Source organism: Bubalus kerabau, chromosome 1 (genome assembly GCF_029407905.1).
Source record: "Bubalus kerabau isolate K-KA32 ecotype Philippines breed swamp buffalo chromosome 1, PCC_UOA_SB_1v2, whole genome shotgun sequence".
In the NCBI taxonomy this organism is placed as follows: domain Eukaryota; kingdom Metazoa; phylum Chordata; class Mammalia; order Artiodactyla; family Bovidae; genus Bubalus; species Bubalus kerabau.
This window is the reverse complement of record NC_073624.1, coordinates 180195274-180212574: the sequence shown is the minus strand read 5'-3', so window position 1 is coordinate 180212574 and position 17301 is coordinate 180195274. Positions and strand designations below refer to the sequence as shown.

General features: G+C 49.6%; 2 long non-coding RNA genes across 2 annotated transcripts; one reads left to right on the top strand and one right to left on the bottom strand.

Moving 5' to 3' along the window:
• Positions 1-126: 126 nt before the first annotated feature.
• Positions 127-12885, top strand: LOC129624772 (uncharacterized). Its single transcript, XR_008701163.1, has 3 exons — positions 127-245; positions 9577-9773; positions 12606-12885. It is a non-coding gene; the product is annotated as an uncharacterized LOC129624772 (long non-coding RNA).
• Positions 2127-7156, bottom strand: LOC129624779 (uncharacterized). Its single transcript, XR_008701166.1, has 2 exons — positions 6262-7156; positions 2127-2443 (listed from the first exon to the last, which is right to left on the bottom strand). It is a non-coding gene; the product is annotated as an uncharacterized LOC129624779 (long non-coding RNA).
• Positions 12886-17301: the final 4416 nt, after the last annotated feature.

Below are 17301 nucleotides of genomic sequence, written 5' to 3'. Positions count from 1 at the left end.
GCCAGTTGGGTTGCACTTCCCACCCCGACCGCTAGGGGCCGCTGCCCCGCTGCTCTGCGGCCGCCAGGTGAGGAGGAGGCCCCGCCTCTTCCCAGCAGGTGCTCTGGTTGGTCGAGAGGGCAGGGGACTGGAGTAAAGAGTGCAGGGCTGGGGGAGGAGTTGGGGGGACGAAATGGGGGTGAAGGGAGAGAGCTGAGCGAGTCCCATGTAGAGGATGCTGAAAGAGGCGAGGTTGGAGGAGGCAGGTGAGGAGCCGGAGATGGTTGACTGAGTGCTTGCGAGAAAGCAGGGGCGAGGAGAGGGAGTTGAGGTGTCCGGAGGAGAGAGGAGTTGGGGAGGGGAGGAAACTGAGGGCATAGAGCAAAGTTGAGGGAAGGAAGATGGGTGAGCAGGTGAGGAGTCAGGGATGGCCCTGGAGGTGAGGTGGACGTGACTGGGGGACATTTGGACAGTGCGTGGGGACTGCTGGGATGGTTGAGGGCTGGGCCTGGTCTGTGGGAAATGAGGGACCCCAGAGAAGGCGCCTGGCACTTTGCCAGTCGTGGCTGGTACGGACAGTGGGAGGGGGGAGGAGGATAGTTTCTCAGATCTTGACCCCATGGGTCAGAGATGGGGGGAAAGCTTCTGAGGAGTGAGGTGTGCAGGCCAGGCTCCACGCAGGAGCCCAGTTTGCTTCTGCAATCTGGCACTGGGGCTCTCCTTCATACCCTGTACCCCCATGGCTGGGATTCACAGTGCATTGAGCTGGGTGGTAAGCAGATGAATGAGACAGAGGCAGTCCCCGTTGGTTGGAAACCAGCAAGATGTCCACGGATGTGTGGGATGGAAGACAGGGTTTGTGGGAGAGTTCAGGCCAGAGGCCCTCCCCAGCCAGGGGGCTCAGAGAAGGTTGCCCTGGGGAAGTGACTTGTAAGCAGACAGCAAGAATCCATCAGCTGAACATCGAAGACCCTGATGGTCTGGACAGAGAGGAGATTCTGAGGACATTGACAATAAAAATGCCAGCAGAGACTAGGCTGCAGTAGAGCCATAAAAAGGGGGAAAAAGTGATGCCTGACCTTGCACGGGCCAGGGCCAGGGCCCTCAATGCCAGATGCTGACACGGGAACAAGAAACAGAAATGGGGCAGGGGTGAGGCAGTGAGAAGGGAGGGTGACAGCTGTGGGGAGCTGGAGATGCACCCCCTTTTAAGCCAGCAGCTGCTTGCTATTCCTCAGCTTCAGCTGAGAGCTACCACATGGGAAGCCAGGCTCTTGGAATTGCTGGTACGGATTCTTCAAGAGAAGCTAGAAGTCAGGTGTTTTGTGTAAAATTCCCTGAGCTTTAATTCTCTCAGACTGATCTACTAATTGCTATCAATTGCTGTGGCCCAGCAATTCCATTCCCTGGTTTATTCCCAATGGGAATGGGAGTTTCTGCCACCAAAAGACATATATACATACATGGATGTTCACAGCAGCTTCATTCACCATCGCCAGATACTGGCCACCGGCCATATGACCGTCGACTGGCAAATGGGAAATTAATTGGAGTATATTTGTTTAGAATATATATTGGTGGCTCAGACGGTAAAGCGTCTGTTTACAATGCGGGAGACCAGGGTTCCATCCCTGGGTTGGGAAGATCCGCTGGAGAAGGAAATGGCAATCCACTTCAGTACTATTGCCTGGAAAACCCCATGGACAGAGGAGTCTGGTAGGCTACAGTCCATGGGGTCGCAAAGAGTCGGACACGACTGAGCGACTTCACTTCACTTTCACTTTGGAGTAAATTCAATGGAATACAATACAGTGATGAAAAAGAACAATGCATGAACACATACACAGCCCACAGGACACAAATGGGATGCAATGCATGACGACATTCCTATCACTCAAGGACAGATAGAAGTAATCTGTGGAGCTAGGGAGCCCAGGGCTTCCTAACCATGGACCACTGACATTTGGGGCTGGCTGATTCTTTGCTGCATGGGACCTATCCTGTGCATTGGAGGATGTGGAAAAAGTATCCCCGTCCTCTCCCCCACCATATGCCAATAGCATTTGCCTAGTTGTGCCCTCCCTTGTTGAGGGGGCACAGTCAGCTTCAGGTGAGGATCACTAGGAAAGTGACATATTTTTTAAAGATTTATTTATTTTATTTGTTGGCTGTGGTGGGTCTTCGCTGCTGCTCGTGAGCTTTCTCTAGTTGTGGCGGGAGCAGCAGCTACTCTTTGTTGCCATGTGCGGGCTTCTCACTGCGGTGGCTTCTCCTGTGGTGGAGCGCGAGCTCTAGGCATGCAGGCTTCAGTAGCCACGGCGAGTGGGCTCAGTAGTTGTGGTGCACAGGCTTAGTGGCTCCTCGGCATGTGGGATCTTCCCAGCCCAGAGATCGAACCAGTGTCCTTTGCATTGCAAGGCAGATTCTTAACCATTGGACCACCAGGGAAGCATGGGAAAGTGATCTTTTGAGGTAAGACAATGATTAGAAATTGGCCTTGGAGAGCTCCCAAGGGGCTGGAATATTCTCTATCTTGAGCTATGGTGATGATCAAGGTGGAGCATATTTTTAAAATACACAGTGCTGTATTTTAGGAAGCATATGCTTCACGATAAAAGAGTGAACCCTACGACATGGATGACCCTTAAAACATGATGCTGAGTGAGAGAAGCCAGATACAAAAGGCCACAGGTTACGTGACTCCATTTATACAAAAAGTCCAGAAGAAGCAAATCCAGAGAGACAGAAGGAGATGAGCGGTTGCTGGGGGCAGGAGTGAAGGGAGTGGGTAAGGAAGAGTGGCTGCTAATGGGTCTGGGGTTTCCTTTGGGGTGATGGGAATGTTCTGGAATTAGTCGTATAACACTATACAATAATACACTTAATTGTTCACTTGAAAATGGTTTATCTTGTGTGAATTTTACCTTAAAAACAAATTATTTTTTTAAAAAGGTTTTTGATGTGGACCATTTTTAAAGTCTTTATTGAATTGGTTACAACGTTGTTTCTGTTTTATGTTTTGGTTTTTTGGCCCCAAGGCATGTGGGATCTTAACTCCCCAACCAGGGATCGAACCCACACCCCCTACATTGGAAGGTGAAGTCTTAACCACTGGACCGCCAAAGAAGTCCCAGAATTTTTTTTTTTTTATAGAGTCAACTCAAACAAGCTGAACAGGACCGGGGCCTGGGCCAGCTTGGCCACTTTGCGATGGAGGGAGGGGATGGTGGGAAAGTGAGGTGATAGACAGCCTCTGTCCAGAGAAAGTGTGAAGCAAAGCGGGAACTGTGGGCCTTCTTGGAAAAGGGAGGGCTGAAGCAAAAAGTATGTCTTGGCTCAGGGGAGCTCTCTCTCTTAACCCAACCTGTCAGCCCTGGAAAGAAATCGCAGGCAGGTCAGAGGCTAGCCTGCAAGCTGTTGAAGGGAATACAGAGTTCTGACGGGTGGAAGAGAAATGACAACCGCTCAGCCCAGCCTGACGCCACCGAGGGATGATCAACACCCCCACAGTGCTTGCAGGGGGGTCGTGGGGATGTTCTCTGAGAGCTGAAAGGGGGCAATGGGGGCTCACAGAGGAGCAGGCTTCCTGAGAGCTTGGCCTGCACTGGAAACAGAAACCCATGGGGGACACTGGACCTATTGATTCCCTCCCACCCACCCCCTGCTGTGTGGGGGGATGGGAAGGGGAGAACCACCCACTGTGAGCAGCCAGAGACCAGGGGCCAGGGGATGGGGTTCCAGGATCTTGAGTCTCCACTGGACTTCCCTGGTGGTCCAGTGCCTAAGACTCCATGCTCCCAATGCAGGGGGCCAGGGTTCACACCCTGCTCAGGGAACTAGATCCCACATGCCACAACTAAAAAGAGTTCGTATGCCTCAACTAAGACCCAAAGCAGCCAAATAAATAAATAAAAATAAATATTAAAAAAAATTTTGAACGAGTGAAGAGAGAAAGCAAGCTAAGGGCTCCAGGAAGCTGGGGGTCCTGGCTGGTAGGGGCCAATGGTGACTCTCACAAAATATGAACACCTGGAACCTGGGGCTGTCACCTTATTTGGAAACAGTGCCCTTGCAGATGTAATTAAGACTCTTTCGATGGATGAGATCATCCTGGATTAGGGTGAGTCCTAAATCCAATGACAAGTGTCCTTAGAAGAGAAGAGAAGGGGTGAAGACAGAGGAGAAGGTGGCCATGTGAAAACAGAGGCAGAGATTGGAGTGATGTGGCCACAAGCCCAGAGCCACCAGAAGCTGAAAGAGGCCAGGAAGGATCCCCCCTTAGAACATTTAGAGGGAGCACCACCCAGCTGACACCTTGATGTCAACTTTGGACTTCAGAACGGTGAGGGAATAAATCCCTTGTTTTAAGTCACCCAGTTTATGGTCCTTTGTTATAGCAGCCTTGCTGCTAAGTCGCTTCAGTCATGTCCGACTCTGTGCGACCCCATAGATGGCAGCCCACCAGGCTCCCCGGTCCCTGGGATTCTCCAGGCAAGAATACTGGAGTGGGTTGCCATTTCCCTCTCTAATGCATGAAAGTGAAAAGTCAAAGTGAAGTCGCTCAGTTGTGTCCAACTCTTAGCGACCTCATGGACTGCAGCCTACCAGGCTCCTCCATCCATCGGATTGTCCAGGCAAGGGTACTGGAGTGGGGTGGCATTGCCTTCTCCGATAGCAGCCCTGCTGCTGCTGCTGCTAAGTCGCTTCAGTCGTGTCCAACTCTGTGCGACCCCATAGACGGCAGCCCACCAGGCTCCCCCGTCCATGGGATTCTCCAGGCAAGAACACTGGACTGGGTTGCCATTTCCTTCTCCAGAAAGCAGCCCTAGGGAAGTATAATAATAGAGGCCCTGACTGTCAATTCTCTGAATATTTACAAAGCCCCTGGAAAGGATCATGGTACAGTGGAGAAAGCAAACACATGAATGGATCACTTCTGTATATATATAAGGGTTTCCCCAACTCAATGGACATAAGTTTGAGCAAACTCCAGGAGACGGTAAAGGACAGGTAAGCCTAGCGTGCTGCAGTCCATAGGGTCGCAAAGAGTCGGACACGGCTGAGTGACTGAACAATAGGGCTTCCCAGATGGCGCAGTGGTAAAGGATCTGCCTGCCAATGCAGGAGATGCTGGTTCTATCCCTGGGTCAGTAAGATCCCCTGAAGAAGGAAATGGCAACTCAGTCCAGTATTCTTAAAATTCCATGGATAAGAGGAGCCTGGTGGGCTCTAGTCCACGGAGTCACAAAGAGATGGACATGACTGACTGAGCACATATGCATAGATAGATAGATGGATAGATGGGTACAGGTACAGGGCCATGCCATGAGGCTTTCGGGATCTTACTGCCCTGACCACGGAGTGAACCTGGGCTACGGCAGTAGCCACTGGACTAAATCCTAACCACTGGACTGCCAGCGAATTCCTGGGGTCAGTGTGGAAGGATGGACATCCCGTGGGGTGGAGGACTGCCTAGGAACTCTATAGCAGGGATGACATCACACAGCTGCTGACAACACACGCCACTACTTATCGGGGACAGCAGGTAATACAAACAGTCTGAGCAGTCAAGAAGGCATCTGCATGAGCAATGGCACAGGTGACCTTCACTTCAGTGTCAAGGGGCAATAAGGAGCGGTGACTGACACAGAATAATGATAACTGCTAACGTTGATTAGCACTTGCTAAGTTCTTTCCTTGCACAGTATTAACTCATGTATTTTCTCATAACTCTACAGTCAGGTGTTATCCCCATTTACCAGAGAGCTTAATTGAGGCATAGAGGCTGTAGGGCTGGAAACTGATGGTACATTTCAAACTGGGTAATCTGAGCAGAGCTAAATGATGGGACAATATTACACAGCATGGACAGATGTACCACAGGAACCACAAGGAATAACGCCACGCCTTGGACTAGGACAACTGGGAGCTATTAGCACCCCTAGGTCTGAGGGGCAAGGGGAGTGGGCAGTTGCTATGAACTGGAGACACTACATGCTGTGTGGATGGGGGAGACCTGTGACCTCCAATAGGGATGCGAGCAGCCCTCAGAAGCCACAGAGGCTGAACTGGGGAACAAATATCTCCCTCACTTCCTCTCCCCTCACTGGCTGAATCCAACCTGAGCCTGAGGACCCAGGAGCCCGGCGGTGTGGTCCACACAGCCCAGACTCCCGAGACACTAAGCTAGGTGGAGAAGCCAGGAGAATTGTTCTAAGAGAGGAAAGCGGAAGATTCCCTAACAGTGACTCTGCCTGGGTCCAGTTCCCTTGAATCACTCACCATGTGAGAACTGGCAGACCTGCGCTGTCTCCTGGGGGTGGGGTCCAGTCTTACTGAGCACTGCCTCTGAGATTCACAGAGGCTGTGTCTTTTGATGGAAAGCAGGAATACAGATTTTTATGCAACAATCACCAGGTATTTAAGAGCCGGTACCTTATTACCATTTTACAAATCCTGCATGGGCAAAACAAATCGCAGGTGTGGGCTGGATTGGGCTCTGGGTGTCAAGCCCCTGGTTCAGAAGGTGGAAGCGGACAGCGCAGCATACCCAACTGTGAAAACTGGGAGGTTCAGAGAGGCAGCCGCGCAAAGCATCATGGGTGAGATGGGGACCGCGGATCAGCCCGCTGGTTTGACTAGAAAGGGCCTGGGGCCTGGGGCCCAGGGCAGGTGCGCAGGTGCGGGACGTTAGGATGAAACTGAATAGGTGTTTTGGGGGTCTAGATTGGGAGGGGCCATTGGAGTCACACTAACAGGTGTCAGCTTTGAAGAAGAGAAGCCACGGATGGCTTTTAAACAGCCGAATGACTCAGTCAGCCTTGTGTCTCTCCACCCCGAGGCTGGCTGTGGATCAGGCTTTCTTTGCGGGTGGAAGGACCGTGGCTCCATAGATGAGCGAAAGAAATGAAAGAGCCCCCTCCTTTGAGTGCGCTTACAGCTTGGCGAGGAGGGCAGATGCGTAAATAATAACCTCAGAACATGATGCGCGGGGGTAATGAGTTAGCCCACGTCTGTGGATATTTGATCAACTGCTGTGTGTTCCGCGCCGGGGATGAAGGGACAGGATGTGGTACTGCCTTCGAAGAAAGGGGCAGTGGATGAGGGAGGAAATAAAGGGAAAGGAAATTTTCAGGTGGTGATAAGAAAATGTAAAACAGCAGAAGGTGATCAGGGGAGGCAGCCCACCAGCCCAGGTGGCAGGGCAGGCAGTGGGCAGGGAGACAGGGCATCCTGGGTGGGTCCCCTGGGGCCCAGCAGCCTGGCCGCCTCCTCCCAGAGTTGCCCCCATCACACCTGAGAACAAACCCAGGGCTGACGTGGATTCCTGACTTGGAGCCCGAACAGGCGGAGAGAGGGGAGAAAAAACACCCATCTGTTCCTCCTCTGATGGAACGCGATTCTTCACCCAGTGCTTAAAACCCCGTGCTTCTCCCATTTCCTCTCGGCAGCCACGTGATGTGATATAAATCGCTGAAAATGGGTTTTCCCAGCCGGTTGCCCTGTTGTTTTAATAATGGTTCATTTTCTGCCCTGGGGAAAAAATATTCCGTGGAGAAATTGGGAGCTGGGGGCTCATTTTGTCTGTGTGTGTGTGTGTGTGTGTGTGCGCGTGCACACACACACACACACTCACTTGTGCCTAGCGTCCCCTTATCTCAGAGAAGATTCCAGAATATCACTGAGACACCAAGTCACCTGTCTAGTTGGGTGATTCCCAGCACATCCCCCTCACCTGGACAAAGGAATTCCTTCAGAAAACTGGGCACATTCTGATACCTGCTGTGTGTGCGCTATACCTGAGCTAGATGCAAGGGTCACAGTGATCTCCCAGGCCTGGCCTCCCTAGGCCAGCATTCTGGAAGGGGGGGGATTGACATTTAAAAATAATTGTAAATTATTGTAAAAAATTGTAATAATTTAAAATAATTGGACTTCCCTGGTGGCACAGTGGATAAGAATCCGCCTGCCAATGCAGGGGATTGGGTTTGATCCCTGGTCCAGGAAGATCCCACATGCAAAGCAACTAAGCCCAAACGCGGCAGCTGTTGAGCCTGTGCTTCCCTGGTGTGGTGGCTCAGACAGTAAAGAATCCGCCTGCAATGCAGGAGACCCAGGTTTGATCCCTGGGTGGGGAGATTCCCTGGAGAAGGGAATGGCAAACCACTCCAGTATTCTTGCCTGGAGAATCGCATGGACAGAGGAGCCTGGTGGGCTACAGTCTATGGTGTTGCAAAGAGTCCAACATGACTGAGCGACTAACGCGCACACACATACTAGAGCCCGGGAGCCACAACCACTGAACTTGGCACACCCAGAGCTCATGCTCTGCAACAAGAGAAGCCACCGCAGTGAGAAGCCTGTGCACCGCAACTGGAGGGTAGCCCTGGCTTGGCATAAGTAGGAAAAGCCCGAGCACAGCAATGAAGACCCAGCACAGCCAAAAATAAATAAAACATAATAATTGTGGAAAACTATGGAATTACAATCATGGAAACTCTTCAGGAGAGAGAGTCTGTGGTGTGATGGAGTGGACAGCATCCACTATAGGGACTTTGGGCATCGCTACAACCCCATCCATGAAGCAAGAGACCCTTAAGCTGAAACTTGGAGGATAGACAGAGTTGCAAGAGGGAATGCCATCCAGGTCAGGGGAGACTTCCTGGGCAAACATCTTAAAGCTTGAAAGAATACGGTGCAGGCTCAGATCCAGGAGAAAAGTCATGGGTCCAGTGTAGGCAAGGGCTAAGTGGGTTACAAGGAGTGGTGTGTATCAGTGGACAGAGACTTGGGGACTTTCTCCCTGTTTCTGGGTAGAGAGGGTTTCTCCATGAGATAGAGCCATGACAGTCTTGTGCATATTCAACCTTTAGTCTCAAAACCAGTCCTTGTTTTGCCTATTTGGAAAGAGCAGCTCTGGGAGGCCATGTGGATTGCCAAGGTCACTGCCTCATCTTCCCCATCCCCAACCCTGTTCCTTTCCTCCCTGTAGTGGGTTGAATGGTGGCCCCTCTCCTAAAGATATGTCCACATTCCTACTGCCAGAACCTGTAGATGTGACCTTATTTGGAAAGAGAGTCATTGCAGATATCACTAAATTAAGAATCTTGACTTCTCCAGGGGATCTTCCCAACCCAGGGATCGGACCAGGGTCTCCTGCATTGCAGGTGGATTCTCTGCTATCTCACCCACCAGGGAAGCCTATCTAAGTGAAGAGAAAGACAAATATCATATGATATCACTTATATGCAGAGTCAAAAAAATTATACAAATGAATTTATTTACAAAAGAGACTCACAGACTTAGAGAACAAACTATAGTTATCAGAGGAGAAGAGGGCAGGGAGAGAGGGAATAATTGGGAATTTGGGAGGTTATCAGAGGAGAAGAAGGCAGGGAGAGAGGGAATAGATTGGGAGTTTGGGATTGACATGTACACACTGCTATATCTAAAATAGATAAACAACAAGGACCGACTGTATGGCAAAAAAAAAAAATCTTGAGATGAGATCAAACTGGATTAGAATGAGCTCTAACTCTATTGACCAGAGTCCTTACATTTTGTTTGTTTGTTTCCTTTTTTGACCGCACCTCACAGCATGCAGAACTTCCCTGAACCCATGTCCCCTGCATCAGAAACATGGAGCCTTAACCACCAGAACACCAGGGAATTCCTGACCAGCATCCTTAGAAGAGAAGAGGAAAGGACAGTGGAAAAGGCCACATGAAGATGGAGGCAGAAGTTGGAGTGATGCAGTCACACAGCAAGGCACACCTGGAAATGCCAGACGCTGGGTGAGGCCAAGAATGCACTCTCCCCAAGGGCTACCTTGACTTTGGCCTGATGATACTGCTTATGAATTTCTGACCTCTAGAACTGTGAGAAAACATATTTCTATAGGTTTTCTGGTTTGGTTTTGCTCTATTTTATTTATTTAGCTGCATCAGGTCTCAGCTGTGGGTCACAGGACCCTCACTGTGTCATGCAGGATCTTTCGTTGTAGGGCACGTATTCTCTCGCTGTGGCATGTGGGCTCAACAGTTAAAGCGTTTGGGCTTCAGCAGTTGCAGCACGCAGGCTTAGTTGCCCCGCAGCATGTGGGATCTTAGTACCCCAACTGGGGATTGAACTCCCATCCATCCCCTGCATTGCAAGGCAGATTCTTAACCACTGGGCCACCAGGAAGCCCTGGTTTTGCTTTGTTTTTGTTTTCTGTGGTATTTAAGCCTCCCAGATCATGACTATTTGTTACAGCAGCCACCGGAAGCAAACACTTCTCTGTCCATGGGATTCTGCAGGCAAGAATATAGGAGTGGGTTGCCATGCCCTCCTCCAGGGGATCTTCCAAACCCAGGGATCAAACCTGCATCTCTTATGTCTCCTGTATTGGCAGGTGGATGCTTTACCGCTAATGCCACCTGGGAAGGCCAAATACATTCAATGTCCCCAGCAAATCATTCCAAGAGCTGTCTGTCCTCCCCACCTCCGGATCCTCCCCCTCTAATCCCCTCTCCTTCCTGCTCCAGTTGTCTTTTTGCCCCTGCCCAGCTGAGGAAAGGGCTCCATCCTGCTGAATTCAAGGGTGTTTTCTCAGCCTCCAAGATGCTATGCTCCCCGAGTCCTGCTTCCACCTCCCTGGCTGCCCCTGCTCATTGTCTTCTGCTGACTCCTCCTCATCCCTTGTCCTTAATGTTGGAGAGAGAGCCATGGGGCTTGCCCTCTTTATTCCTGTGTCTACTTCTGGTCAGCTCCCTGGGGATCTTGACCAGCCTTGAGGAGTTAAATGCCACTTAGATCTAACAATGGTATCTTCCAATGACACCTCCAGCTTGAGCCTCTCCACTGACCTTCAGCTGCCTCCCTGGGTGTCTGCACTTGGAAACATGATGGGTATGCCCAGGTATCATGTCTGAAACTGAGCTCATTTTAGAAAAAAATATTATTTATTTGTGTGTTTTGGGCCACTCTTGGCCTTTGTTGCTGCACATGGGCTAATCTCTAGTTGTGGTGCGTGGGCTTCGGTAGTTGTGGCTCCCTGGCTCTAGAGCAAGGGCTCAGCAGTTGTGGGGCATGGGCTTAGTTGCTCCACAGCATGTGGAATCTTCCTGGACCAGTAATCGAACCCATGTCCTCTGCATTCGAAAGTGGATTCTTAACCACTGACCACCAGCAAAGTCCCGAAATAGAACTCTTGATCCCTCCACTCACCCCAAACCTGCACCTCTCCTATCTTCCCCATCTCAGTTAATGGCAGCATCACTGTTCTCCATCATGTAATGGGTGGAATAACACGCCCCAATAATGTGCTGAAGAATTGATGCTTTTGAATTATGGTGCTGGAGAAAACTCTTGAGGGTCCCTTGGACAGCAAGGAGATCAAACCAGTCAATCCTAAAGGAAATCAACCCTGGATATTCACTGGAAGGACTGATGCTGAAACTCCAATACTTTGGCCACCTGACGTGAAGAGTCGACTCATTGGAAAAGGCCCTGATGCTGGGAAAGACTGAGGGCAGGCCGAGAAGGGGGTGACAGAGGGTGCCATGGTTGGATGGTATCACTGAATCAATGGACAGGAGTTTGAGCAAACTCCGGGAGATGGTGAAGGACAGGGAAGTCTGATGTGCTGCAGTCCATGGGGTCGCCAAGAGTTGGATGTGACTTAGCGACTGAACAACAATGCCTCCCAATTCACATTCAGCTGGAACCTCAGAATGTTACCTTACTTGGAAATAAGGTCTTTGCATATGTCGTTAGCCAAAGATCTTGAGGTGGTATGTACTGGACCTAGTGAAAGTGTTAGATGCTATTGTGTCTGACTCTTTTCAACCCCACAGACTGTAGCCCACCAGGCTCCTCTGTCCATGGAATTCTCCAGGCTAGAATACTAGAGTGGGTAACCATTCCCTACTCCAGGGGATCTTCCCAATCCAGGGATTGAACCCAGGTCTCCTGCCTTGGGGGCAGATTCTCTACTGAATGAGCCACCTAGGGTGGGCTCTAAATCCAATGATGAGGCATCATGCTAAGAGGAGGCAAAGACACACAGAGAAAAAGATGCAGGTAGAGACTGGGGTGATACAGCTGCAAGCCCAGGAAAGCCAAGGATGGCTGGCAGCCACCAAAAGCCAGGAAAATAGGCAAGGAAGGATTCTCCCCTAGAGCCTTCAGAGGGATAACAGTCCTCCTCACACCTTGAAGTCAGATTTCTAGCCTCCAGAACTATAAGACAATACAATCCTGTTGTCTTAAGCCACCAAGTTTGTGGTTATTTATTACAGCAGCCCTAGGAAGCAAACATAGCTGTGTTCTCCACAACGAGCTCTGAGACACCTTGATTTGAGTACAAGTGATTTACCTGGAAGGCGACTGCAGGAAGCACTGGCAGGGGAGGTGGGGGGAAGATAGGGGAGGGAGGGCACCCAGCAAAGAGTATATTGATGGGGACTTCCCTGGTAGCCCAGTGGTTAAGAATCAGCCTTCCAATGCAGGGCATGTGGGTTTGATCCCTGGTTGGGGAATTAAGATCCCGCCTACCAAAGGGCAACTAAGCTTGCATGCTGCAACTAAGACCCCACACAATCATTTTAACTAAATAAATGTTTATTTGTTCGTTTGTTTTAAAGAGTGTGGGGCTTCCCAGGTGGCCCAGTGGTTAAGAATCTGCCTTGTAATGCAGCAGACACCAGGTTCCTTCCTGGTCTGGGAAGACCCCATATGCTGAGGGGCAACTAAGACAGTGTGCCACAACTACCGAGCCCACGTGCAGCAACTACCGAAGGCTGTGTGCCTTAGAGCCTGTGCTCCACAAGAGAAGCCACCACAGTGAGAAGCCCACGCACTGCAACTAGAGAGTACCCTTGTTGGCTGCAACTAGAAAAAGCCCTCGAGCAGCAGTGAAGACCCAGTGCAGTCAAAAACAAATAAAAAATTTGAATTAATTAATTATTTTATTGAAGGATAATTGCTTTACAGAATTTTGCTGTTTCTGCCAAACCTGAACATGAATCAGCCATAGGTATACATATATCCCTCTCCCTTTTGAAGCTCCCTCCCATCTCCCTCCCCATCCCACGCCTAAAAATAAATAAAATTTTAAAAAGAGCATATTCATGAGCAGGTTATACTGGAACACCTAGGACTTAATTCTCCTCCGTCTCCGGAGACCTGTGGCACCTGCACCTCAGAGTCATCTCGTTGAGGGTTGAGGGAGCTGGGGTGTGTTCTTTGGTTGAAGGATGCTCGCAGGGGAATGGATTCTCCGGAAGGTCTGGTTACTCCCAGGCAGGTCTGAGCTGCCTCCGCAGCCAGAGGGAGCTGCCAGGCAGAGTTGCAGGTGCTGGTGATATGGAGCCGTTGGACCGATGTGCACAGTGCAATCTCTAAATGCCTCCCATCAACCCGCACTCTTGTGTGACTCCTTCTCCTTGAGTGTGGATGAGGCTCTATGACTTGTTTTTAACCAACAGAATGTGGCAAGGGCGGGAATTCCCTGGTGGTCCAGTGGTTAAGACTTTGCCTTCCAATGTAGGGAGTGCAGGTTCGATCCCTGATTGGGGACCTAAGATCCCACATCCCTTGCAGCCAGAATCAAAACATAAAACAGGAGGACTATTGTAACCAATTCAATAAAGACTTGAAAAATGGTACACATTTAAAAAAAAATCTTAAAAAAGAATGTGGCAAAGGTGATGGGATATCCCTTCCACATCTAGGTTACAAAAACTCAGGGACTTCCGTTTGGGGTACCTCTCACTCTCTCTTGCGCTTTCTGAGGAAAGCCAGCTATCATGTTGTGAGCTGCTCCGTGGAGAGGAGCTGAAGGAGGCCTCTGACCAACAGCCAGTGAGGGACTGAATCCTGCCAACAAAGAGTGAGCTTGGACGTGGATCCTCCCCAGTCAGTCCTTCAGACGAGACCATGGCCACAGCCACTGTCTTAGTTGCATCTGTGCGAGAGACTCAGAGCGACCCAACTAAGCCACACCTGGATTCCTGAGCCACATAAACTGTCAAATAATAAGTACATGCTGTTTTAGGCCACTAGGTTTGGGGATAATTTGTTATGTGGTAATGCTGAGTGCCACAGGGACATGGGGGAAGGCACATAAACAGTGACTGGTGGGACTTCCCTGGTGGTTTAGTGGTTAAGACCTGGAGTTCCCAAAGCAACCCCTAGTTGGGGAACTGGATCCCACGTGCTGCAACTAAAGAGCATGCTGCTGCTGCTGCTGCTAAATCACCTCAGTCGTGTCCGACTCTGTGTGACCCCATAGAGGGCAGCCCACCAGGCTGCCCCGTCCCTGGGATTCTCCAGGCAAGAACACTGGAGTGGGTTGCCATTTCCTTCTCCAACGCATGAAAGTGAAAAGTGAAAGTGAAGTCGCTCAGTCATGTCCAACTCTTAGCAGCCCCACGGACTGCAGCCTACCAGGCTCCTCCGTCCATGCGATTTTCCAGGCAAGAGTACTGGAGTGGGGTGCAGCAACAAAGATCCTGTATGTTGCAACTAAGATCTGGCACAGCCAAATAAATTTTTTTTCTAAGATAGAAAAAGCATCATTAAAAAAAAAAAAAAAACAACAACAGGGCTCCCTGGGTGACTCAGTAGTAAGGAACCCACCTGCCAATGCAGGAGACATGGGTTTGATCCCTGATCTGGGAAGATCCCACATGCTGCAGAGCAATTAAGCCTGTGTGCCACAACTATTGAGGCTGTGCTCTAGAGCCTTGGAGCCACAACTACTGAAGTCCATGTGCCCTAGAGCCCATACTCCACAACAAGAGAAGCCACCGCAAGGAGAAGCCCACACACTGTAACTAGAGAAAAACCCCATGCAACAACAAAGACCCAGCAGAGTCAAAAACTAATAAATATTTAAAAAACAAAACAGTAACTGGTAAACCATCCACTTGATCACCCTAGACTTCCCCTTCTCTCACATCTTATATCCAGTCCATTCGCAAGCCCTGTCAATTCAAACTCCAAAATCTGTCTTGAATCCATAGACGTTTCCCCACTTGCACTGCCACTAGCTCATGTCAAGCTAGCCTTGTCTCTTACTTTCATCAAAGCAGGAGTCCCTCCTCCCCATCAGTCTCCATCCAGCTGATTCTCTCCTGCTAAGAGGCTTTTGTATCATAAATCATATACTGGCATACAGTAGGTGCTCAGTAATGATGGAGTGAAGTGTCAAGTCAGGCTAGATTGGATCTCGCATCACCCCTGGTCAGCCCCTTTCCCTTCCTGTACCTGCATAAGGAAGAAAATGATATAAGGGAAGAGTTCTTAGTCCACTGGTGCTGACCGTATGGCCCCTGCGGGGCAGCTCGCTGGCCTCACATCTTTCTCCACGCACACACTCTGCCAGTGCTGCCCACTCATGTATGGAACCAACACTCATTACACACTTACTGTGCATCTAACTTCCGAGTATGGTATGATCTCATTTAATCCTTGAAGGGAGCGAGAACAAAGCCAGAGGCATCAAACATCTTGTTTTCACACTGTATTACAAAGTAATAGTAATCAAAACAGTATAGTATTGGCATTAAAAAAAGACACATAGACCAGTAGGATGGAATCAAGAGGCCTGGAAGTAAACCCATACATATTTGGCCAACTAATATTTGACAAAGGACCCAAGAAGATTCAATAGAGAAAAGGTGAAAGTGAAAGTGAAGTCGCTCAGTCGTGTCCGACTCTTTGTGACCCCATGGACTGTATCCTATCAGGCTCCTCCATCCATGAGATTTTCCAGGCAAGAGTGCTGGAGTGGATTGCCATTTCCTTCTCCAGGGGATCTTCCCAACCCAGGAATCAAACCCGGGTCTCCTGCATTGCAGGCAGACGCTTTACCGTCTGAGCCACCAGGGAAGTCTGGTTCTGGGAAAACTGGATATTCACATGTGAAAGAATGAAACCAGATCCCTTTCTTATATCACTGGTGAAATGAACTCAAATGGATTAAAGGTTTAATCCATCATATACACAGTACTGTATATCAAACAGATAAACAATAAGGACCTACTGTATAGCACAGGGAACTACTTGATACTCTGTAATAACCTATACGGGAAAAGAATCTAAAACAGAGTGGATATATGCGTATGTATAACTGACTCACTTTGCTACATACCTGAAACTAACACAGAATTGTAAACAGTTATGTGTGTGTATGCTGTGCTTAGTCGCTCAGTTATGTTGACTTTTTGCAACCCTATGAACTATAGCCCACCAGGTTCCTCTTGTCCTTGGGATTTTCTAGGCAAGAATACTGGAGTGGGTTGTCATGCTCTCCTCCAGGGGGATCTTCCCAACCCAGGAATTGAACCCGCATCTCTTGCATTGCTGGTGGATTCTTTGCCACTGAGCCACCAGGGAAGCCCTAAAGCAATTATACTTCAACTTAAAAAAAAAAAACATAATCCTTGAAATGGTCCAACCAGGTAGGATTGCCACTATTCCCCATTTTACAGTCAGAGAAACTGAGGCACAGAGCAACAAAGTCACTCACTTACAATTGATTCAGCCAGTCCTAGGTTGGACTGGGATTTGAACCCAGGCCATTTTAACAGCAGCACTGGGGTCTTCACTGAGATTCAGCTTGTGTCACACATGTAAATTCTCTTGCTTTTGACCAGATGGACATTACTGAGTGCCTGTGCACCTAAAGGGAGTTACACCCCTTTGTTTTACCAGAAGATAGTTCTGTCACACTGGGCTGCATCAATGAAAGGCCATTTCTTGCTCTCAGGGAGGTTCTTGACTTGCTGGAGAAACAAGGACATCAATAGCCTTAAATTCTCAGTAATGACAGCAGCCACCTAACCCTGCACTGAGGCACTTGGAATGCATTAATTCTGCCTGGGGAGATTCTGGAAGGCTGGAAGGGCTTCGCAGTATGTGAAGTGATGCCATGTCCATGGACAGAGGACCCCTGTTGTCCAGCTTTATGCGTTGGGACTGCAGAGAGTGCTAAGCATACAAAAGCCAGGAGTGGGCAAAAGATTTGCTCCAAGTCATTGAGCTGAAAGGCTTCACTGGTGGCTCAGACAGTAAAGAATCTGCCTGAAATGCAGGAGACCCTGGTTTGATTCCTGGGTCAGGAAGACCCCCTGGAGAAGGGCATTGCTACCCACTCCAGTATTCTTGCCTGGAGAATTCCATGGACATAGGAGCCTGAAGGGCTACAGTTCATGGGGTCACAAAGAGTCGGACATGACTGAGCCACTAACACTTTCACGGAGCTGAAGCCACCACAATGAGAAGCTTGTGCCCTGCAACAGAGTAGCTCCCACTCGCCACAACTAGAGAAAACCC